The 24,146-nt window shown below is 38.7% G+C and overlaps 1 protein-coding gene across 4 annotated transcripts in view; it reads right to left on the minus strand.

Moving 5' to 3' along the window:
• The window catches only part of FSTL5 (follistatin like 5), a 322,297-nt gene extending 300,777 nt beyond the window's left edge, over positions 1-21,520 (minus strand). For all 4 annotated transcript variants that reach the window (XM_055797132.1, XM_055797130.1, XM_055797131.1 and 1 more), the window contains exon 1: positions 21,228-21,520. The gene's annotated coding sequence lies outside the window, so the exon portion shown is untranslated. The remainder of the gene's footprint in view (positions 1-21,227) is intronic.
• Between the last annotated feature and the right edge of the window lie 2,626 nt (positions 21,521-24,146).

The raw sequence follows: 24,146 nt of genomic DNA on the forward strand, positions 1-24,146 counted from the left end.
TATATATATTTCTGAGAACTTTGGAAGAAGCAAGGGAGATGGTGTGTGTGCCTTAATCAAAGATGAATAAGGCATTAATCTCACTTTCTGTCTCAGGGGACTTGCCACAAACTGAAACAGGATCTGAATTAAGCAGCTGCACAGCCAGAGAAGACAAGGGAGAGACCAGCTCTGAAAGAAACATTCCAAGAAATAAGCAAGTGTTATTCAATTATATTCGACAATTTCAGTGAAATGCTGTTGAACATATAGTTTCCTTCCTGGGCTTGCTACATCGCTGAGGTGTCACCAAGAAAGCACTCTAGTGAATTTGCTTGTGCTGCGAGATCAGACGGTCAGGCAGATATATTCCTGACCTTTACCTTTTTTTTCAGGGGTGTGTTTGTTCATGCAACATATTTAAATAAATACAAGTTCCACATATTACAATACAGCTCTTACATACCTGTAAGGATTTTCAGGTAAGAGAAACTAACAACTTACATGTTGATTAATATAATTATGAGTAGTCTGCTGTTTTCTAGAGCTCTCGATTGAGTATTCCCTGAGTATTACCTTCTGGTCTCCTGAAATCTTTTAAGTATTAAGTTAGTTCTAAGGCCTTGTAACATTTTTTTTTACTGAAATGTATGAAGTATGAAATATTTGATTTTGTTAAAATACACTCTTGATTAAAAATATGGTCATTCACTATATTTGGTACAATTCAATCAAACACAATTTAGTATGCTCAGCAGAGCAACTGGGGCTAATCTTGGAGCCTTCAAACTTTCAGACTATCTCAGAAGTGGTTTATGCTGCAAGATGCTCAGTTATAGTTAAATCAATTATTAATTACTATTAAACACTATTAAATACTATTCAGTAAGTACTATGAAAGTACTTATTTAAAAACAAAAAAGGCAAAATACCATAAAATCATATATTACCTTTTTACTTAGCTTAGGCTATTGACTTTACGGCCTTAAATCCTCTGTTTCCAAGTCGGGTAGTTGATGCTGAATAATCTTCAATATTTCCATTGCATGCAAACTCTCAAATAGCATTAATCATGCAGACAGGATTCAAATGCACATCCAAAGTCTGAGGCAGAGTCTTACATAAACTGAATATCTAGCTACTTTGAACTTTAGCTATCACTAGTAAATTCAGTGTAATTTTTCTGTAAGCAAAGGCACATTAGACTGATACATATCAGGCCCTGTACATTATACTTCAATATGCATATGCACAAATTACAGATATTTATGGTATCTGTGCACCATGTACATTGTGTGCTTTATCTTAAAATTAATGACAGTATTACACTCAGTAAGAAAGGCATAACTGTTCTGAAAATAAGTAGTTCATTTATTCAGCTCCTAAGCCACCAGCATCAACAAATTTTGGTGGTGAAGGAAGGTATTTTTAACCTATTTTTATTTCCATCAAACAGTGTGTAAAAACTATTATACAAATTAATTCAAATATTCTTCAGTGACCTTTTTTTAAGCAAAGAAAACTGCATGAAAAGTTCACAGAATTGCCATTTATCCCTGTTGATGAGCTAGTCACCCCTGAGTTAGACAATTTATTTCAATTCTTAAGTAAATGTAATGTGAACCTCTATCTCCCTTTTCTCCCCTGCTAGTGCTTTTCATTCTTGCAAATTCAATATTTTGTGGAAAACAAACTAAATCCCAGTTCTGACACCTTCCTTATGAATATCTAATCATGATTAATATATTCTACAATACCATGGTGAGTGCTTCCTTTCAAAGTTCATTATGCTGTCTAGATCCCTTCAGCAGTCCATTGGTAAATTTTGTTCTCTGCCTGACTCTTCGCCTGGAATTGTTGGACTAGGAGAGATGTTGCTGTTATGAGAGTTTAGCAAATATTTACTAAGCACTGTTTTACCTCTTCCCATGCTGTAATCTTCACAAACCAGACTGGAAAAACATCCTATTATACAAAACCAGTCCAGATGTGATGAAGTATATCAATACAGTGCATTTAAAAAAAAAAATAATCTAATAAAACCTGGCTTAGTCGGAGTTTGTATGAAGAGCAAAAATATATACCTAAATATGAGAATGCCCTATTTTAAAATGCATATAATTAAAAATCAAGAAACTTTCCACTTCCAAAGAAATTGTTTCCAAAATTCCTTAGCTATTATGCTCATGTTCTGTGTTAGTATATGGTGACTAGCCAGGATATTTGGCGTTAAGAACAGAGATGTAATTAATTTGAAAGTATGACCATTGCACCCCAATACACTGATTTAATCAACTTAATGCACCTACAAAGTATGACAAATGAAATCTTAAATACTGGCTAGATCACTGCATTCCTCACACCTTTAAGAAAGGTGACGCATCAGATATTAACTTGACATTATTTAAAAGGTCATTTTCAACATATCAAGGAGAAGTACTGTATACCCTCAGGACATGTCAGTCTTTGTCTATTACATACTATTAATCTGAAAAGAAATAAGAATTAAATTTTCTATTTTGTGTGGATCAGAAAAAAAAACATAAGTTCTGTCACCATATTCAGTCTTATTAATGGCTTTATAATACAGCTACAGTAATAAGCATAAATCATGCTTCATTGCCTGTGACTTTGAGGACTTCATTGTATATACTGATGAATGCAAATACCTGCTGGGAAAGAACACTCTGCTACCCTTTCTCAGAACACTTTTTATCTACCATTATAGTTTCATGGCAGAAAGGCATCTGTGAACAAGGTGGGTTTTGTACAAACAGAGATTATTCCATTATGCGAGCTTTGAACAAGTGGCAGAAGTTTTAGCCAAACGCGTGTCCTCTCCCGTGAGCCTGCCCCTCCTGTACCTCCCGCTCGTGCCCCCACACCTTCTCCTGGGTTCTGCGTCCTCCAAACCCTCAGAGCAGGTACCTCCAGCCCGGCGGTGCTATCACACCAAAAATAGGGTTCTTGTAAAGCAATCACAGTATCAGATTTTCCTCTATAAATGCAGGCATAATCCATAGTTAGCTACGTTTGTCCTCGCTGAAATGCTACATGGAAAGCAGACCACAGTGTTGTGATGGCAGCTCTTGCCCCCAGGACTTGCTGCCAGCTTTCATGCCTAGTGCACCTCACGCTGTCACCCTCTAGTTCTCCTCCAGAACTGGCAGCTACGCTCTGAAACGGAGTTGTTAGGTCACCTTAACAATGTACAGCAGGCTTGGGGCTTGCACCAGCGAGATGCAGCACTGCCACGGCAGCCAACAGCTCGTACATCTGTGTACCAATCTGTTCTGTCTCTCAGCAGCTACTTTATGCAGCTACAGCCACCAACTTCGCAGGCACACGCTCGTCATCCTTCACCCACACCGAAGGAGGCTGGCACAGTCCTTTCCGAACAGCCAGCGATGCTGCTGACAGCTCATGTGCACGAACACACAAGGAGAGGAATAATTTTTTTTAAAAAAAATCTCACAAAAAGCACTCACCATGCCAGATGAGCCCTGCCTTCTGCTGATTCCCGTCCATCTCTCCCTCAGTCCTTTCCTGATTTAATTTGCAAAACTATCCTGCTGCACAAGCAGAAGGTGGAGTGCAGACCCCTGTGCTTTTGGTCCTGTACTACCATGCCTGGTCTTTGATTAGACCTTACAAACACAGGTGGCTCTGAGATGGGTCCCTCAGGGCACCTTCGTAGTGAGCAACCAGCACAAGAGCCAGGTTTTCCTCCCTCCCCCAGAGGCATCTGCTCAGGGCTTTTCTAGAAGAGCTTCTTTGGAAGGGGCCCCGAAGGCTTAAAGTTGGCTCCCTTGAGCCCACCCGGTGGCCTGAGTGTGCTGAGGGCATTTCTGAAAGGCCAAAACACCTGGAACACAGATGCAGTGGAGATACATGTTAGGTGAGATCTTTGCTGCTAACTTCATGCTCTAATTTAATCTTACCGTTTTAAGTATACTTATTTATTTAAAGGATGACACCAGATGTCTTAGTGTCAGTGACCCACGTTCCAATGAATTATAATGAAACGAGAAATTGCGATTTTAAATCTTTCTTATCATGTTTACATGATCTCATGACTGCAATCTCACAATTTCTTTAATATTACAGAAAGCAGAAAAAAAATTAGGGTACTATATTTCACATATCTCAGAGGAGCTTTATTTAATGGAACTGAGCTGTGCATGGTGCTCTGATTTTTTCCCTGAGACTTCAGTATCAACCACAGAAAACTGGTGTTTTTACCATCGTTGACACATCCAAGTCCTAGTCCGGGGAAGTTATACTGTCAGCAACACAGTCTCTTTCTTCCCTCATTAAGAAAGCTTGTTACAGCTGGTTCAATATCCTGGAGGATTAATGTTTATCATCATGGCAGCATCTCAACCGATGGGAATTCCAACTGCTTTATCTTATGAAATCAGAAATATAAAATCTGCCAGCTTAGCAGTCAGACAAATATTTTGGTGCTGTTAACATTTTACAAAATTTGTAAATTAACACCTAATACATCACTGTGTAACTGTGTAATCTGTGCATGCTAGAAAAAAACTGAAACCCGAAATATTTATCTTATTTAGTCTTCTTAAATAAAATACCACAACCATTAATTAAATATAAGTAGAAACAACAGCTGTTGACACTTCCATAGTAAATCGTTGCCTGTATTTTTGAGCAAATATGTCATCCTAAAGGAGGCAAAATGGCCACTCAAGATACAACTTCCTTTAAAACAGGTAAATTGCTAAATTAAAGACTAAAATTCCTCCATATTTGCTATGATATGCTAATCTACCACCCCTAATTCTCCCTTTTATTATGCAAGGAAGTTTTGGGTTTTGATAAAATATTAGTTACCAACAAAAACAATGAAGCCTTGGCGTTATTGAACTCCTTGAATGAAGGCTAAACCACAATATCCCTACTATTAATTCAAACTACCATGATAATTTGGAGAATCTCTTTCTATTAAGTAAGTATTCTGGTTAATATTATGGTTTTATCCTTTTACGTCTATGAAACTTGCTCTATTGAAGTGCTCTAGCCAACAGAGATGGGTCCCATCTTTGTTACCCAGTGGAAGAGATTTTTCAATAACTCAGCTGGTTTAAAGTCAACCCACCTGGAGATTGTGGCTCAGTACCACCACGAATATGGCAAAGATTTGAATGGAGCAGTTTGGGTTTTTTAACTCTAATAGGGTTTTAAGTAACAAAAAAAAAAAACAAAAAAAACCAAAACCTAAAGAAAAAACCCACATACTAATAACAACCATATAGAGAGAGAGAAGGTAGTAGTCTGGGGCCAGGGAAGTAGTGTTTCAGCAATCTTCGTAGCATAGGAAGATAGCTAGAGGACATACCAGAGAGAAATGTGATACGGGAACATCTATGACATGCAAGGAGCCATGAGCTCCCTGCCTCCTTAAACACAGATGAACACTTGGCAGAAGGATGTGGCTGCACCCTGGTATGATGTAGAGGAATGTACATAACAGTACAAACACTCACAGCAAATATCAAAGCATCAAACTGCGGAGAATAAAGATGCACATGGATTTTGGTATCATTGGATCGAGCCACAGTTCGATCAGTGACCAAAAGGATTGATGTATGTTGCAGCTGTTTAAACAAACAAGGACTTTTTGTAGCTGAGGGCGGTCTGTTCTTATCAGGATTGAACAAAAAATACATTTGCCCTCCAGTGCTCTCCCTCAGTGCCTGCATTAATATAATTAAGTCAACTACAGATGAAATCCTAACCTAATTGGAAACATGAAAACAACTCTAAAATCCACATTTAGTCTGTTGGGTCCAGAATTTTACCTTATTTACAGGGCTTAGTGACAATGACGTTTCAATGAAACTTCATTGGGCTTTACTATGAAAAAGTACAATTACTATGAAAAAGTTCAATGAAACTTTATAAGGCTTAGTGACAATGGAAACAAAACTCTAAAATAACTCCATGAACTAAAATGAATTAAATCCAAAATTGCTTGTGATTATCCTAAAATAAAAAAAAAAATACAATTGTGTCTACTCAGACAAATCCACTGAAACACAGAAATAGGGGAAAGTGTTCCGTAATTGAATAGCTAAAATAGTTATAGGCATTTTCTCTTTTTTAATTTAACTGCTGTGGAGGTTTTTGCCTCTCTTTTCCTGCTTTGCAGTGACTTGTCTCTCTCTCTTCTTTACTGCCACAAAGGTCAACTTTCTTCATGAGCCTGAATTCAGCATAGTCAGAAAGAAATAGAGAAGATTGCACTTGTTCTGTCAGTCACAAAACTGGCTTGGGTTGCCAGGGCAATTTGTTGTATTCAAGAGCTTTCTTAGATCCATCAACTGGAGAAGTGTCCAGAAACTGTCAGCTTAGCGGCATTCTTTGGGAATACTGTGGGAACAAGTTTGCAGATATATTCTTGACCCCTATTTGAATTGAAACTCTGATGTCTGCTAAAGTTGCTGCTTCACTTGGATGTTAAAGTCCATGTGAATAAAAGAAGGATCTTCTCTCTTTATGAAAAATGAAATGAAGGGACTGCTAGAATATGAAGCAAACACATAGAGTTCTGAGATTTCATAGAACAAAAAAGCCTCACCTTCACTGTCATAGCTGAGACGAAAAAAAGTTTTTTTACTGTGACAGCTGACTTGGTCTTTTACATTCTACTACTTACAGTAAATTTAGTGCATCATTATAGATCAGACTCATTTTTCATTGAACACCTGCAAGTTTTTAAAAATTTTGCATAGATATTTCTAATAAGATAATGCATTTCTCTTATTGTATGCTCACAATCCCATTCATTAGGATCAGAACCTTCATTTCCTGTTATGTTGTAACTGCTTTATATTATTTTACAGTTTTATTGCTTATGGTTTTATACTGGTCTAATATATCTACTAGACAAAAGCCTTCCAAATGGTTGCTGGAAAGCTGACAGTAAACCAGAAAACCTACAATGTCCTGATGAGCCTGTAGCTAAAATGGATTGTAAAGTAAGATTTTTCACTAATTCACCACCTCAAAAATTTGTCATTTCCAAGAAGAGTGAAACGGAGATAATAGAAAACAAAGAGGAGCAGCCAATACATGGTGATTAAACTGTCAGTATGTGAATATGTGAAAGGAATTAATTTTGTCTCTCCTCTACCACCACTGTATAATATATTAACAACAAATTTTTGTGTTCATTTGTTGACCAAAAGAAAAAAGTTCTAAATATTTTTTCTTGGTTTTTGGGGTTTTTTTGGAAAGGCAAAAAGATTAACATCTTCGGTTTTATTTATACAATAGAAATAAAGGGAAAAGTTAATGCAAAAATCAACTGGAACTAAGTTTTGACTACCTATCGTGCCAGGAAACATCAGGAGCCTCTTAACAGAAAAAAAAAAAAAAAACACCTTAGATTTTAACAAGAAATTAAAGCTCAGATGGCTTAGGTATGGCCATCACCAGACACTTCGTACCATATCTGGTATGAATTGTGTGTACAGGCAAGAGCCTCCCATCTCTCTTTTCGCACAAAATTATGGCTCTGAAACTACAACCTTGAGAGTAATCACCCCACCTCCCCAAGACATGTTTGTGCTCCCTTTTTCATCCCACCCTGATGCTGCTCCCACTTTCTGAGTCAACCACATAGACTCTGGGGTTGCCAAGAACAACCGTGAAGTGCAACACCAGGACAAGGAGCCAGGCGACACTGCTGAACATCGCATTCCTCCTGCTCAGCCACAAATGCAGATCATCCGGTGGCAAGTGTCCAAGTACTGCAGCTACACACACCCCTTTATTGATGAATCGGTTAATGTCGGCATGAATGCATCCGCGGTGCTGACTCAGGTAAGCATCCCCACACAATTAGAATGGAAATCTCTTCTTGCCTCTGTCCATATCTCAAAGGTCCGGGAATGCCTACCCTTCAGCAGTTTCAAATATTTCTTATTATCCAGATGAGAATTTCTGCAAACCACCACTGACTAATCAAAAAGCTCTCTTTCCTTTTTGAAAGTTTTTTCTGCACAGATAATCTCCAAAATCAGGTTTTCATCTTGTTCAGCAACACATAATGTAATCTGAGAACTATTACACTTGTACTCTTGCAGCTCTTCTATGGCTACTAAGCAGAGAAAAGAGCCTCAATGGAGGCTACTCAAAAGAACGCAAGCCTCTTTTTTGTCTTTAATTAATCACTTTCATATTAATCAATTTCATATAATCCTCACAGTCTCAAAATCTCTCATTTTGGCCCATGGTGGAAAAGCAGTATTACCCTGCCTAAAGTTATAGGGAAAAATCCACCTTTCTCATCTTCAGCATCTTAAGCATACAATTGCATAAATGAGACAATCAGTACGTTCGATGAAGAGAGGGGATAAGAGTTTCTGTCCTCCAGAGCAAGAGAACACACAGATCATCTTTAATCACTGCTGACGGCAAACCCCAGTCAAGCCTTCTCTCTCTGCCTCCTCCAAAAATAAGGCCTGGGACCAAGTTACTCCTGTAGCAATAGAAAATTCCAGCAGGAAGACGACAGTACCGAAGAAGGATAAAGACAGTAAATGAAGGGGACTGTACCTAAGAACCAGGTTCACTTGCATGGAGCAGTAGATGAAGAGAAGGGATGATGACGCTAAGGAAGGAGAGGAGCTAGCCCTTATAGCCACGCATGTTGCTTATATTCCCCAGTTTCTCACTTAATAAAGGACTGTCAACACCGTGCTGGCACTGTAGCCAGTGGCTGCAATTTCTGGGTTGAATGCTGGGAAACAAAACAACAGACTTCCCTATTCATGGCCCATAATAATGCTACAACCTCCAAGTTCTCCACAGTTGTGAGTGCACAGTATGATAAAACACAATATACTTGGGGGAAAAAAAGAGAGCCCTTAAAAGAATCCAAAATTATCTCGTTTCCAAAGTTACTTGACTTCTTTGAACATCACCCATGAAAGACAGCTTAGATTCAGGTCTACATTTTACCCCAGTTTTGGCTGTAGAAAAAGCCCAAGAGAGATGCAAATCTAGAAAGGGCATATTTAAAAACTACTACTCCAGAAGAACCATTTTGTAGACAGCTAGGCCAGCTAGCCCCTTCCAGCACTTTGGAGTTTTTAACCATAATGGGATACCAGAAACATGCCTGGGAGGCTAAAAGTAGCTATAAAACTCTTTACTTTCCAGCAAACTCTTACTATAACGGTCCCATAATACTATTATCAGCCAATTGAATTTATACCATAGGGACAAAGTATCCCACTAGAAGCCCTGGCAGAGAAGCTTAGAACGATGTCTTGGGGGTGAGGGGGGGAGTAGTTACCTGCAGCTGCGTGACTGAAGTCACAGGACTGTGCTGTTCTTTTCAACTCTTATCTTGGACAGTTGTTACAGCCCACTCACTGAATGGCCACAGTAACTCACTAGCTCAACTCGGCTTTACATAATTTTGAAGAAATCCAGTTTGTTTCATGAGAGCTTAAGCTGATCTTGGCCCACGATACTCCAGCTGAGAAGCAGCTGAGGTGGCAGCAGTGGAGGGAGAGGGTAAATTCGGCTGGATCAGCTCCCTGGCCCAGCTCATACAAACAGTGTCGGTCAGCAGAGGGAAAGGAAACACTGAAATATGGGGGTAACAGGACAGAAGGAACAGCAGTGGCCTCAACACAGATCAATTAATACACCTCTAAAAATTCGCTTTTTGTTTTATAGTATAGTACTTTCTCTTTGTAAGTATTATAATAACGGAAATATATTGTTTTTATGAAAGCTTTACTAATATTTTTAATCTTAACTCCAGTACATGCTGATTGATACTTCTTAGCGGTTTAATGAAGCTTTATTTTAATTTTTAGGTCTGGATAAACTAAAGGGTGTCTAAACTGGTCTTTAAAACATTTCAGTAATTATACTATTTACATGGTTTGTGCACCACACCTACTTTCTCAAGATCTTCACACAACATGGGAAAAGCATCCTCAATTCAACTAGACAAAGAATATTTTAAATTATTCCACTAACTCCATTTAGTGACTGTCCACAAAATAATGGATTAATACAGTTTAATACTTTTACATGTGCAAATACAGAGGTGCTTCTCTGATTCATGGCTTTCCTTGCCCTATTACATCAAAGTGAGCACTGTAAGTTCTAAATGAATATACGTAAGATATAATTGAAATGCTGTTTAAGCAAGCTTAGTACATGGGTATGTGTCTCATATTGTTGTGACTATAAACTTGACCCTGCAAGACGGAAGACTTGTCTGCTCTTAGGACTCTGAATTACCTAGACAGAGGTAACAGATTTTCATCCCACCAACATCTGCAAAGTTTTGTTTCCACTGTGTGACAGTAATTTAGCTTGATGTTGTAGACATCCATTCTAAAGCGGCATTCTAGGTTTTGAGGGGTTTTTTAATTTCATTACATAATGGAAAATGTTAGATTGACATTGTGGGTCATAACACACTTGGTAAGCATCCAGTAATTTAGGAACCTCCTTCAGTAATACAGACTTTTACCATTAATATTCTTCTGTTGTTAGTTACCCACTGTAATTTTGTAATATTTCCTGCAGATGGCCAGAAATAATATGCATGCAAGGATAAAGAGGAGGAAGCAAATTTCAAAACAATGCCATAATCTTCATTACAGAAGTGTTCTTTTAGTAATTAAGTGTGGAGCTGCACATATGGTGTCTGATATATCCTCATATTTTCAGTGATGCAAACCTGCTATGATAATATTAATGTAAATGAAACCTCACCAGTTTTCCGTCAGTCTGGGAGCGCAGAAAAGCTTCCCTCGCCCCCTCCCCCCCTTTCTTTCTCCACAAGTAATTCCACATTTTTTTTCTAATAGAAACTAAGAGAAAAAAAAATTAGCCACAACGTCACAAGTTTAGCTGTTGTTGATTATTTCCCTCCTTTATGTCTTTAAAGGAAGTAACGACCTTATTATTTCACTGTCTTTTGGTAGGTCATGAGTTATATTCCTCTGGTTTAGGATTATTTCAATGTTTTTACTCTTAGCAAATGTTATGATACCCAGCAAACAAGACGTTTTTCCAGTGAGATATGTCAAAGGCTTCTGCCCTCTGCCTAAATATTTTAAAGTAAAATCTAATTCCTGCTGAAAAGAAAAACAGCACTGTCTTTTAACATGGAACAAGAGGAAAAATATTTCTAAGCCCATTTTTTTTCCCCTAAGGATATTTAAGAGCACATTCTGAAGCTTTTGTTAATTTATAAGTACAGTTACTTGATTTTTGTCTTTACTTTCCACTCTTCTTTAATCCCAAATCTGCCAAATTCTGACCCTTCATTTGTGAGCAGTTATGTGGCTTCTTCTGGATATAGATGTATATTAGTACAAGCCTAAAGCAGTAGCAGGATTCTTACTGTCCACCTCCTAGAAAGAATAGCCTTTTCTTTTCTGTTCTCCATTTCTTGATAATCTTGACACACTAGGTAAACTCAGAAATTTATTAAATTAGAAATTCATTGGTGACACTTCTTAAAAGGTACTTTTTCATGTTTGAAAACTGAAAGATATCAATTCTTCATATACTGATAATTCCAGCTCTACACATACACACACACATTCACTCTGATTGGCTTTATATAAAGGATAATTAAATTCTAAAAATAATTTACTATGCAAGAGCCTTTCTCTGGATTGTTTCTCCTCCACTTATTAACAACTTCAGATGAATGTACTTTCCTAGACACATCATTTTCATTCAGGAAGCTTCAACTCTGAAGCTTCAGTTTTATCACTCATCTTTGTAAATTAACTTAACCTTCACTGCACATTGCATGCTCATTCACTTTTGCATTGTATGTTGACTGAAAGGAGTTTGACTCTTCTGTAGCACTTTTCCATTTCTTTGTGCCTCAGTTTAACTTACTTGAAAGGAGGTGTTTTAACTCATGAAGTCTTACAGTTGACATTTTGTATTCCATGGAAGGCTACAAGGTGAACATGTTAAAAATTGTTATAAATAATCAAATACACAACCTTTAACACCAAAAAAACTGATTTGTTTTATTCATAGAGGCCTTTTGTGAAATAAATTACTATCAAAAGCAGGGAGAAAAAATAATGTAAAGATAACACAGGAAAACAAACGTGCGTAATTACTGCTGGACAGAAATACCAGAAATAGAAGTTAGTTATGCATTACATCTATCACATACAAATAATTCTGATGTAGTTATTACAGGATTGTGATAGAACCAATCCCTCAGAAACTAGTCAAAAGCAATGCAAATTTCATGATGATTGTTGGTTTACAAACCTAGTCTATACACAGAACAAACAGTATGCTGAGAAGCTATATGCCTCTGAATATTCAGCGACAAGAGTGACAGCAATAACTCCTTTCAGCAGATGGTACTCTTATTGCCCTCCCTAAGTAGCTGTGGCTTGTAGATCAGTGGACCTTACCAAAGGCCACCTCAGAAATCCAGTTCTGGTGAGAAATGGCTAACCAACACTAAAGAACCCTGAAAATCACCAACCCTTTTCCTTCTTAAAAACACCAAACGGGATCTTACAGAGATGTTAATGGATATAAATCAGTGTGCTACAGCATCCTTACGTTGCATGATGGGATAAGAAAACTGATGTTGAAAATCAAACTGATAAGCTGAGGCCTTAAGAACCTCCAATGTATGGGAAATATAAAATGAGTCTCTACTTTAAATCTTAAAAAAAAAAAACAAAAAACCAAATCAATGATTTTTCCAATATTTTATATATACATCGTCAGTCACTTCGAAAAAACTCAATTTAATACTTAACAAAGATTTTTAGAATTCAGAATTTCTATGCATGCATACAATCTACTGTTCACTTTCATTTCTTGAAAAAAAGAACAAAGGTACAGGACACTGTTTATGTTTTAACCATTAAGAGCTTCACAATCAGATCTTCAAGGTTTCTTCCAGAATTTACACATGATAACTCCAGGAACAAACACCCAATTTATCAAAATTGCAGGACTACCTCACTAAATTTAGACCTTTAGTCTCACAAGGAAAGCAGAGAATGCTAAAACCAAAATCACTGGCCATATTACCTCACATAGTTCATGGAGGAGTCAGAGGTAGCATGTAATAAAAACACTAACTCATTACAGTCAGCGAATTATATCTTTCATTCATATCTCATTATTAATAATGGCAGCTGTTCTAGCTCAGAAATATGACAACATGGCAGGGTGTTATTCTTGATATTGATTTCTGAGGCTTTGAATATATATATCAAATTTTCAGTATAGCTTTATTAACTTTTTACTGTATCTACTACATATATTTTTACAACAACAAGCATGGAAGCCCTTTTCACAGTTTACATATGCACAGAAGAAATTACAGAGAGCCTAGAGCAGTAGGTGAATGTGACTATCACACTGAAAAGATATAAAGGACATAAATATATTAAAATATTAGATTTCTGGTCCATAGGGGACACCGATTTTAAGATGTGACGCCTGAAGCACTTCAAATGAAACCCCCAAGGTGCAGCTAAACTCCCCCCACACCCCCTGACTGCAATAAGAACATACAAATGTAGACTGTTAAAATATTTTTGTGACAATAATTCTTTAAGCATGAAAGAAGAGAATCAGCCTATTATTAGACAGTAGTAGACCAAAATGTAATTATAGTTAAGCAACACAGTTGAAATTCACTTGAAAAACTGTTTCCAATTCAAAGAATAATTAGCATAATACAAAAATTAAATCTCAGGAGTAATGTTCATTTTTTTTTTCATTTTGGTGTCCCAAGGAAAGAACTAAATCAGCCCCATGCATCAATGTGTACGACAATTTTTACAGATTATTACTGTTTATCAAAAAACTGCCTGCAGCAAAAATCATAAAAATTAAAATAGAAATATAATTTTCATGTTAAAATACTACCGTAGTACTAATTATTGCTGGGTTTCTGAATTACATAAGAATATAAAGGTAGATTAAATAGAAGACAGACCCATAACATGTATGTTGGAGGACAAACAAATTTAAAATTAATATTTTAACTCTCACTATACCAGTTGAGATTAATTCACTTTAAAAGGAATAGGAAATAAATGCAAAATATGATCAGTCTTCAAACTGTCACAACCTGGTGCTGTGTGTCTTCTGGTTTATTTCAAACAATTAGCTCTGTCGAAGAACTTGATCATAGGGAAGAGCAGCAATGTGATGAACTGTATTTCAATTTGGAAATCGGCCCTCAGGATGAAAACCATCGATTTCTCACCGAAGGCGAGGTTATGCTAACCTTGGCTGCTGCAAGTCGAGGGAGGACCCCCACAACTTAATTCCATTTCACAAGGACAAGGCAAAAATGCTGTCAAGTAAGAGCCTTTCTTCCTTCTCTGTGGCTTTTCCACTGCTAAAACAGATGAACTGAACTCATGTTTCCATCTTGAAACAGTGAAGAAAAAAAGAAGGCCTCGCTGTTAAAAGAAGATGTTACATTTTATTATCAGGGTTTGCATTCCCATTAATACTGCAGGGCTAACGAGGCAAATATTTGGAACTGATGCTGTCTTTCTGACCATGTTCTGAGCATTCACCTCTCAGACCTGAACCTGGACAACATTGAGAAAATCTGCTTTTAACAAAGGTGCTTGGTCTCTGATTTCATTCTACAGGTTCAACAACCTTAAATCTTTCATAAAAAGTGAATAGTCACCAAGATGTTGTACAAACTTTGTGTCTTATGAGGCTTCTTGGTTTTATTGACTTGAGAGTTAAACCAGACTTTTAGAAGGGAAAAATTAGATGCTGATAGAAGTGGCAATACATAAATGAGGAAAAAAAAAAAAAAAAAGGCACTGAAATGCACCAAAATAATTCTCCTTCTCTTGAAGGCAAAACACAAATGCAAAAAGCATTTTCAAAATTATCATGGTGCATCTATTCTGTTACTTAAGTACAATTGGTGGTTTTCTGCTATATTAACAGCAAATGGGACTGCTACTACTCTAAAAGATAGTTATTTGCAGGTTGGTTGTTTATTCATATGTATTGAGCTGTCCATTACACCCAGCGTGTTCTCAGAAAGCAGATACTAGTCTCTTCTGTTTATATACTGAAGGTGTTTGAATCTTGCATAAAAAATAAAATAAGTACATCTTAATTTCTTAAAAGAAAACTTATATTTTAGTAACTTTTCCACACAGAGAATACAATCTTAAAAATTATATATAGTCGTATGTGGTGCACTCTCATCTGGAGTTCACACAGGGAACAAATACACCTTAGGTAGGACAGCTATGTAGGTATTTCTATGCTGGTCTTGCCTAGAGGCCATGTTGCTAAGCTTTCCTGGACAAAAAGAAAACTTTCATGGAAAATTATGGAATCTATAAAACAGAAGAAGTTTCTTTCTAATCAGTTTTACTTATCTTCTTCAGTTATTTATTTGCTTTTTGCCTTTGTATGTAGATACATGTTGCAAATTTTCTGAATGATGGTCAACAACATCTTGAGTTAAATCGCATCTAGAGTACTGCCTCTTGTTGTGCAAGGAAACTACAGATAACCAGGAGTGAGTTCAACAAAAAGGCAATAAGCCTAAACTGAAATGGGAAGGTCCAGAGCGGGTAGAAGAAGTAACTTTTTCATAGTTACTCTGCCCACTTTTCTGCAGTTTGTTTACCTTTTTTCCTAAAGAAATCTTCTTAGATATCATGATATTTTCACGCATCCAGTACTTTTGTTGCTTCTGTTTATTATTGTCACTGGAAGGGCATGACTGTCACCAAATACAGTCTTCATGATAAAGGATTATTTATATAATTGCAGTATTGGTGGTACTATACTCAGTCTCTAATAGAAACAAAAGTTGTATTTATTTTTTTTTACTGCTTTTGCATATGAATTAAGATTTATATTCATCTGCCACAATGATGTGAAAGGGCCTTTTTTCTTTCTTTCCTAGTAATTATGCTTGAAAAAGTTTAGCAAAACCCGTAAGTAACATATATTGTTGGTTATAGTGGTGTTTTAAATAAAGTTTATGAAAGATAATATTTAAAAAAAAATACAACTTGAAATGTTCAACTTTTAAGTACGTCATATTCTGCAAACTATTTGAAAAAGAAATTTATTTCCACTACCCATCATTAAACAAGAAAAATTTCTACCTGCTTTTGTTTCATCGGTCATTGATTTGTTTAAATGTGATTACAAGTAAAATGATTTACATATAATTTAGGAAGACAAAGTTCTGTTATGGTGAAAATACATACAGTTCAGAGTTACAATGCAGAAAGTATCTAAAATAGTATGTTTCTTAATGGAAGCAAAAGTATGCAAAGTAATAAACTAGGCATTCCTATCATTTAATAAAAGACCTTTTTTAGTAAGAAATAACATTTTATCTGATTAATGTTATGAGCCGTTTTAGGATTATTTTACTTCTTTTTGTAGGTATTAGAAACTTCTTTGTGAAGAAACTAAAAATTATTTCAGAAAGTTTTTAATATGCTAATTTAAATATGATAAATATGATTTAAATATGATAGTGGCTTTTAACACCAGACCGCCCATTCAGTGGTAAAAATATTTCAGAATTACAATAAGCCTTACTTAGAGGAAAATGAGTGAAAAAGCTTGCTCTGTCAGAAAAAGAAAGAAGTATTTCAGATATCCTTCATCTTCCAACTAACATTTACAAGTACTTTATTATACAAAAAAGTCTTTCTGAAGCCTGTTCTGAAAAGCACTGCTGGACACCAATCTCAATTAATTCAAATGCAAATAAACTGTGAACTTCAACCTACTTCAAGAAATCAGTGCAAGCATTGCCAACTCTTCCCTCATTTAACTCTTTGGAACTTCTTATTTTCTTAAGATTTGCACAACTCACTAACACAGCCAAGTAATTCACCACCGATTACACTTAGTGTATGGTCAAAAGAGTGATTGATTGAATAGACTTACTATGATAATTTCTAGGGTAGTAAAGGTAAATACCTGCATAAACATTGCTAACTAATGGAGCTAAAAATCGATAATACATACATATTTTCAAGTTGTTCCCACACCTGCCTGGCAAGGAATCATGCCTGGATAGACTGCAACAGTTTGGCTGATTTGAACTTACTTCATTACATCTCTTGGCCAATATACTCAGCCAATACAACCAGAGGTATCAATGGCAAACAGGAAATGAGAGCTACTGGTCACAGGGTGCATTTTTGCCACACTAACTGTGCAAACATTTCTTTATCTGCACTGGCCCATCCAAATGAAGACTCATCTGTTAATAAATGTAAGTGCTGAAAAGGAACACAACCTACCTACCAAGAGACAAGACTTTTTAACTAGAGGTTACTCAATTAACCCAAATCCTAAAAAAAAAAAAAGGATTTGTAAAATAGCACAAGAGAGTCAGCCTGTGGGTTTGATTTCTCTTGTATACATTCCCTGGGCGTTAGTAATCTTTGATATCGGGGATGTCAGAGGGAGTTTCATACAGCACTGTGTTCAAAGGTGCTGGTCAACAACAACTCTTATTCAACCCATAGCCTTCTCAGTTTCTCTTTACTACAGAGACGAGGTTTCAACTTACTGTTTTTCTAATAATGTAGAAGAGTGTTCTTTGTCTTTTCTGCCTACCAGTAAGCAAGGAAAAGCATGCTGTGTTAAAGATGTATAATATCTTAGACAAACAAGTTCCCAGCCTTTTCATTTCTTGACAGCTATTGCCTATGCTTCAGGAAGAAAGGAAAAAAGGAAAAAAAAAAAAAAGCTTGAACTATAAAAAAGAATTAAACAGATTTGAAAATAAACTCGCTAAACTATTTGCTTTGTTTTAAGATTATGTAGCACAGTATGCCAAGCTACACTGAATAATTAACGATTATTTTCCTGCTTTTGCTTAGAAAAACTGAAGAACAAAGTCAAGAGTGGCATTTGATTCATTACTCCCCCTAGAGCCCATGATTCATTCCTGTGATATTTAATGTCCTGAATTATCCCACAACATTTGCCGGTCTGGAGACAAATATTCACAATTGGCCACCTAAGTTTAATTTGACCTCTTACCTTTGTAATTTTTAAACCAAGTTCAGAGTTATTGAAGGGCAGAACTATTCCTATAGGAACTCCACCTTTTTTTTTTTTTAGGTTTGAAACTAACAAAACCAAGCAGAAACCTACCTTCATTATTATTTTACAGTCTCTGAAAGTCAGAGAAGAGCGACACAAAATGTACATTTTCTAAAATGTTGTATAAGACAACAGTTTAGAACTGCATGCATTTATCCTGGCAAAAATAAAAAGTTTGCTATATATTAGAGACATAATTTATATGACTGTAACAGTTCTTTTTTCTAGGATTGAATATCATTGCTTTTTTAAAAAAATACTGAGGTTTTTTGGATAAACTCACACACACCCCACAATCAGGATGACAAACTGGCATGATGAGATAAATCTGGAACACCTAGACTGGAGAAACCGCAGGATTTTGGTTTTTACTGAGTACCATTTACTGTCAAAGTCTATAACCCAGCAAATATCCATGTGATCCACTATGAAATGTAAGCTTAGGACACCTGACAGGTTGCATGTATGTTGACATCATCAATAATTCCAAGTGTATGCCCTTGTGCACATCTTTGTGTGCTGGTCCATGTAATCAGGGTCTATAAAGCAGCACTTTAAACAGGTGGTTTCCCTGAGTACCAATTTTACAACAGAACTCCTCCCCGAGATGGCATTAGTTCTGTAGATAGGTGTTTGACCAAGTCATTAGGAAACACTTTTCTCCAACTTTTGAATGGGGTTGTTGCGATCTCGAAACTGCACACTATACAAAATCACTTCCTTACAAGTATACAGGTGCGCGAGAAGAAGGATTACTGCTAAAGACAGACTTTTTCTAACTAGAACAGATGACCAAAATGTCTATGAACAACACTTGATGTATACGTATATTTAGAACACCATTTTGTTGAAAAATAGCAGTGCCATTTCACTTCCTTGAGAGTCTACGTGTCATTGCAAATGCCCATTTTAAAAATATGATTTACAAAATAAAGCAGCCCAACACAAAGGAAGGCAAAACATTACATAAAGAATACAACCAGATATAAGATATATTTTTAAAAGCACAATATTAATATCTTAACATCAACAAAAGTTGATCATCTGTCTGATGTTGGTAAAATGACTGATCTCAGCAAGATCAATGATTTTTACTCGGGTAATAATGGATATAGTCCCTTTGCAGTTAACAGGACTATGTGTATGAACAAAGGCTACTCAAATGTACAAGGATTTGCAGATTCAGGCCCTGTATATTTCCAGCTAAACATCAGAAGTTCAGCTATATAATTAATGGGTTGGGGTTGTTTTGTTGTTGAGAAGTTGTGGGGTTTTTTTTCAGTTAAAGCACTGTTTGCACCACATGCTTCACAATTAACTTCTCCAAAATATATCTGTAATGTCTACTGTAGAAAGCAAGCATCCTGAATCTTCATAGTATAAATGTATCACTATTTAAAATTATATCAAAACATTTCAAAGCAAATTAATATTCCTGCCAATGACAGATGATAAGAGCTGTCCTAGCTGATGGGTAGACTATTAATAAAGATTTGTCACCAGCGCAAGTACTGTGTAATAAACTTTCTTTCCCTACCATTTGAGAGAGGAAGGCAACAGCTGCTTCATAATTTGGGTGGGGGCAGGGGGGAAGGGAACAGTAAAACACATGATTTCCTAATTCTAAATTTCATTAAAGCCTTGGCAGCCTAGACTTTCTTCTCAATTTGCTTGCTTTCAACTTTACTCCTCGGTAGTTCTGTGCTGCTGCCTGATGGTTATCTTTATATTCTAGCTCATAAAAATATTCAGTAAAAACAACCCACCTCAACATTATATAAATTATTCAGGAGTATAACAATTCTATAATAATATGAAACAGTCTCATCAGCTTCATCTCATCAGCAGAAGTTATCTGATGCTCATAGTTACTACAACTGCTAACACTTGTGCAAGACGATGTGAAAAAAACGTTGTAGTTTAGGTCCCAGTTCCAAAGAAAATTGATCACAGCCACAAGAGTATGAAGTGCTACACAATGCTAAAAAATACCGGGTGGGGACCTCATTCGCCTGCTTGTTCTGTTCAGCCATCTCAGCAGCACCGGCTATAAGCAGCAGCAGCCCATTTGTTCTGGAATCAGCCTTAATCTCAGGGCAGAGTGTCACGCAGGGATTTCTGCACACACAGGGTAGAGTGCCACGCAGGGATTTCTGTTTGTGCATGCAGAAACCCCTGCGTAGCATTCTGCCCTGCCTGTGCAGAAGTCTGACAAACCACAGAAGCAGTAGAAAACTCCTCTGTGAAGCAGAGCACCCCACCAAGCTTGCAAAGGGTTAAACACCGCCGAAACAGCAAGGCATTTCACCTGCCCACCCTGCCCGGTTCCATTCAGTTACTGACAACGGTAGTCCTATAATGCAACATAATACGGTATTATTCAGAGATCCGCGTTTACACCTAGTTGTAAGCTAGAGGAAGGCCTGACATTCTTCAGTCGGTATCAAAGGAAACGACCCACAACTTTCACAGCCCCCGCAGCCCCCGCTGACCTTGGAGGCAGAGGCAGGGGTGACCCTCCCCTGGAGCTGGGGATCGGGAGTTCCCAGCGTTATGGCCCTGGCGGCCAAGCAGCCGGGGGTCCCTGCCCCGCTGCTGCACGCGTGCAGGCACGCACGAGGACACCGAGCAACGTGGGGCTGTGCTTTGAAATCCGCTTTAATTCCGACTTTGCTCTCTACTTCCCAGAATGACCTTACGCATCCCCTCCTCCCCCAGATAGAATCAGTTCGAGCTTTTCTCACCCCCCCCCCCAAACCCACTGCGTCTGCAAAGCACCTCCTGTAATACCTTTATCTTTTCATAATACTCGAGATTTCTGAAATAAAATATTTTCAAACATTTAAACGTTATCCTGACAGCAAGTTTTCAAGAAAAATAAGCCTCCAACTTCTCGTTCCAAACCAACCCTTTGTTTGCAGACCCCTTTTCACCGAAGGCTGCACACCACACACCCCTTGCCGAAGCATCGCCCCTGCCCTGACCTAAGGGCTGACGGGCTCCCAACTTTGCTCTGCCGGTAACCGCCGGCTCCTCCATCACGCTGTCACCCGCCACCGCTTGCACGAAGCAACTAAACAGAAAATAAATGAACGCGCGTTGCCGCTTACCTTATGCAGGAGTCACTGAAGTCCGCAAGGGGAAACGTAAAAAAACCCAAACCGCCACCAGAGCGGACTCGCCGCCGGACCCCGTGCCGGAACGGGCAGGCGCGGAGCGCCCCGCTGCCCCGGGAGCCGGCCGGCCCGGGGAGCTCGCGGCAGGTCCCGTGCGGCGCTTCCCGCCGCCAGCAGGCGCGCGCGGTCCCGGTCCAGCGGCGCGGGCAGGCGGCGGGGGGCGCCCGCCCTTCAGCACCGGCCGCGCGCGGACAGCACCGGCCCCGCTCGCCGCCGCCGAGCCCGACTGCCGCCCCCGCCCGGCTCCGCGCCGCGCCGAGCGGCACGCCCCGCCCCCGCCCCGCCCCCGGCCCGCCCCGGGCCCCGCCCCGCCGCCGCAGCCAGCACCCTGCGTGCGCCAAAACTTGCGCCCGACTCCCCCCAGCCTCCGTTTCCCACTTAAACGCCGCGACTGTGCTTTCCTACGGGACGGGGAGATCCGACGGGTCGTGCCTCACCCCCGGCCACGGGGCTCCCCGCCCGCGCTGGGGCTGCTTCCCTGGCGGCACCCGCCTCCCCTCCGCCGGGCACGGTCCCGGCCCCGTACCTGCCACCGGCCGCCCCCGCGGAACACGGGGTGCCGACGTCCCCTCCGCACCGGAGCTCCGGGGCAGATGGCGGCACGGCCGCCAGCAGCAAGGGCCGCCGCTGGAGAACAGCCGCAGGTCCCAACCCAAGCGCGGTGAAGGCCACGCAACACTCAGGTACTGCTCTGTCCGGCGGCCACCTGAGCGCCCGGGGGGGCCGGGGCCCTGCGGAGCCTGTGCCGTAACCCCAGCGCCCCCCGGTGCAGCGCCCGGCGGCAGGGAGCGCTCCTCGCCCGCCCCACCGAGAGCGGGCGGCACCGGGACCGGCCTCGGTCAGCCGAGACACGAGGGAGCAGCATCACCCTCAGACTACTAATGACACCCTCCGTTAGGGGAAGGGAAACGGGTCCCTTTGGACAAACAGAAACAAACCAAAAAAACAACCGGAAACCAACGGCCTAAACAATTAGAAATATATTTATGTGAAGTCAAGCAATGAAACAACACAGTCTCACTTGAACCTGCTTTATTGTGAGATAGCAGGTTTAAGTGACTATTTATTATTTTTAAATTAATTTCCTATCCCTTCCACCACTTCTTAAAGGGTAGCTACTTTTTTTCATGTGTTCCATGTGAAATCATTCTGAAAATTAAGTATTCACTCTTCATGGTATTACAGGTTACTTATGTCACGCCCTTTGGGAAAACATAATTGGGATTCGGCTGCCCTCAGCTCACCCAGTACCGGGACAAAGCCGGGCAGAGGCCAGCTGCTCCGATGCACACCAGGCGACTTGTGCCTACGTGTGGAATAAACTTGTCTTGAGAAACAACACAAGGTAAATCCTGTCCTTAAAGGACTGAGCTAGTTAACATAGGGCATGATAGGACAGGTGGATTGCATTACCCTACCACTATTTTGTCAGGGAGTTCTTATTGGACTGCTAATCAGGGCATGGCAATGCAAGAAGAAACAGGATCAATTTTTTTTTTTTTTTTTTTTACACACCAATGAAATATGAAACCAATGATCAACAACTACGTAATGTTTCACATAACACAAATAATGTCTATCAAATTATGCAAGGTCTAACGTACTATAGTTTAGCATTTGGCTTTGCAAATTGGTAGACAAAGAAGCCCAAAAATAGCACATGAAAGACTCTCAAAGAAATTCTGAAAATCTCTAGATTTTGTGAGGATTTGCACTCAAATTTGAGTGCAAATAATGAAACAACAGGATACATTGTTACGTTGTCATTCTTGAGTTTTTAAATGTGTGTATCTGATCATGTTAATTTTCTTTGAACAGTCACTGGGACACCCATCCAGTTTACAAGGCTCATATTTAATTAAAATTACTGTGTTGTATTTGTAGCACAGAATTTTTCTATTTTCCCTCTAATTTAGCTCTGTATCTGCTATGACAGATAATAGAAACTAAATTTTGCTTCTACTTATCCTGACAGCTTTCACTTTTCTACTTAATGGATAATGTTTGTTTGTTTCATTGTATATTGTTTGCTCAATCTTTACACACAAACACACAAAAAGTGAACAACCAATTCTTTTTCATTGTTTTGTGATCCATACATTACATCATCACTGTTTGCAGTGGAAACATTTTCATCCATACGGTACTGCACTGGGATATTACTTTACTTGGTGTAATGCAGATCAATATACAGTACTTTAAAGGAGAATTTATTTTGTGTTTAAAAATTAATTGTTACTCAAGAGAGACTGCTGATGCTTAGTAGTATGTTTCTGGACTCCATAACCTTAATTTGGGTCATCTATGATAGCATGTTATCAGATCCCACATAATATGCCACACAATTTTCAGAGTTTAGTGTACTTAGAGAGTGCCATGTGCTTGGCAGTCAGTTGTGCTTGGTTTTCATTTTTCTTCCCGCATTACTGTATTTGAAGCATTTGTCATTCTTACGTTGGGCGGAGGAGAAGCCATGCAGTAAGTACTAATGTTTTCTTGTAAAGGTGAGAAACACCGAGGAACTTCAAAGCTGTTTTATGCTCATTAAGGTTATAGATATTAATAATAAAGATTCTCTACTTTGTATTTAGAAGACTCTGTTTAATATAGGATCCAATACAGCAGGAAACTTTATGTAACACAAAGAGACGATCAAAGTCTTAATACATTAAGGGGAAACCAATGCAAATAACGCAAAATAAAATTTGATTAGCAACCCATTCATTATTTGTCCAAAACTTTTGCTCCCGTACTTTGCAGTCTATCCATAACTCACTGAATTTATAACAATAGTCACTTTCTTTGACTAATTTGGATCTCTTATTCTACCACAAGTAATTCTAGAGAAAGCGT

Source organism: Falco peregrinus, chromosome 2 (genome assembly GCF_023634155.1).
Source record: "Falco peregrinus isolate bFalPer1 chromosome 2, bFalPer1.pri, whole genome shotgun sequence".
In the NCBI taxonomy this organism is placed as follows: Eukaryota; Metazoa; Chordata; class Aves; order Falconiformes; family Falconidae; genus Falco; species Falco peregrinus.